The sequence below is a fragment of the Rhinolophus sinicus genome, linkage group LG17 (assembly GCF_036562045.2).
Source record: "Rhinolophus sinicus isolate RSC01 linkage group LG17, ASM3656204v1, whole genome shotgun sequence".
Lineage (NCBI taxonomy): Eukaryota > Metazoa > Chordata > Mammalia > Chiroptera > Rhinolophidae > Rhinolophus > Rhinolophus sinicus.
In genome coordinates, this window is record NC_133766.1 from 7,577,640 (window position 1) to 7,579,549 (window position 1,910).

The 1,910-nt window shown below is 42.8% G+C and overlaps 1 pseudogene; it reads right to left on the reverse strand.

Annotated features, from left to right (window-relative positions):
- Positions 1-250: 250 nt before the first annotated feature.
- Positions 251-1,404, reverse strand: LOC109433682 (small ribosomal subunit protein eS4, X isoform; annotated as a pseudogene).
- Between the last annotated feature and the right edge of the window lie 506 nt (positions 1,405-1,910).

The following is a 1,910-nucleotide window of genomic DNA, read 5'->3' on the forward strand; positions in this document are numbered from 1 at the left end:
ACTGGAGGTGGCTTATTGGTTACAAACTATGGTTGGTATTTTTATTCTAGTTGCTCTGAGTTGGACAATATAATGTATACAGTGCAAACAGTCAGAAAATCGTTTTGAATGACACGTGCATAAATAATTAATATTTAGTTCTTACATCATTTGTGCCACTCTTCAATACTTTTTATATATTTTTAAATTATGCTATATTGTCTTTAGTTAAGTATGAAGACCCTACCGAATATATCACGTAGAGATCATTTCACTCACTGCTCTGTTTGGCAGCCAGTCTCTTGTCTCTCTCTCCAGCAATGGTGAGGTGGATCCATTTTCCCTGGGAAAGAGAAATCCATGGTTTGTTGCTTTTGCTAATAACTAAGATTTTGGACAGCTGGGTGGTAAAGCCGTTGACTTTGGCATCTTTCACATGAACCACATCAAAAGAACCAGGATATCTCTCTCAGATGGTGATCACACCAAGTCTTGCCAGGTCAGCACCTCTGGTCACCATATACAGCTTACCAGTGTCACACGTGATGAAATTGGTGATCTTGCCCGTTTCCAAATCAATCTGAATATGTCATTCACCCTAATGGGGGGACCAGGGTACCCGTTGGCGCAAGCATCATGGATCGCCAGATGAGGGACTCCTTTTGTGCCCAGAAAGATCCTTCTCACTTTGCACCACTTGTCCTTGGCTTCCTTGGGTATAAGATGACAAATAGCGAAGCGACCCTTGGTGTCACAGATGAGACAGCAGTTTTCTTCAGAATTGTCAATGCTGATGACGTCCATGAAATAAACTATCAGAGTGGGTTACATCAGATCGGAGCCTGCCGTCAACCTTAATGAGCTGCTGCATACAGCTCTTTACCTCCTCTCCTGCTGTACTTAAGTCTGTTCCTTAGAACGATGAAGGGGGGACATTCTCTCAGCTTGTGGGGACCACCCGATGGACGAGGAGCCACCACACTGGTCTGTTTATCAGCATCCGGGGCTTTGGAGCTGCAACACACTTCAGATTCTTCTTGGGACCACGAGCCATGGCCGTGCTAGCCACACAAAGAACATTCTTCACTTCTTGTTAGCTTGTCTAAACTTGGTTCTTAAATCTACTTTGTTTTCTCAAAATGGTAGAAAGGGAAAAAAAGAATTCCTCGTCATTGAGAGCCTCTCCAAACTCAGGAATATCAGTGTCTGAAAGTGTAACCAGAACAATAAGCATAATGTAAATGCAAAAAGTTGATTCTTTCATTCATCCTTTTGTTCATTTATAATTTGGTGAATTTTTAGGCTGTACCTTCTACATACCAGGGTATTTGTTAGGCTCTGGATGAAATGTGGTCTCTTGGAACTTCCATTCTATTAAAATGCAGTATTGTGGGACAGCTGCCATCCCCCAGATATGCACGAGGTTACTAGAACAAATTGGGAAACACCTTTCTTAGTTACTGGAACACTTTGGAAGTTACTTTCCTTAGATGAGAAATTTTGAGTTAGTTTCTGGAGCAAGTGGCAAATGAGCCGAAATCGATGAATAGAAGTGAGCCATAGAAAGGGTAGGGCATTCCAGAGGTGTCATGGATACAGAGGTGTCACTGTATCCATGAGAACCACCGGTTCAAAGGCAGAGAGGCACAACTGAGTGGTATCTTAAAGAGTGACACATGGCACAGTGGAATAGAGAGTAAAAAGTTCTGTCAGGCAAGAGGGAAGGCTAAGACAGAACGTTGCACGCCATGCTAATTAGGCACTTTCTCCTAAAACCTCCCTTAAAACCTTTGAACCATTGGATTGGGGTGATCAGATCTGTTTTTTGAATGGTAGTGCCAGTAGGAAGGAGTGTGGCAAATGAATTGAGGGTGGGGTGCGAGAATCATGGTCTGGGATCAGGTTAAAAACTAATGCAGTAATCTAGGCGA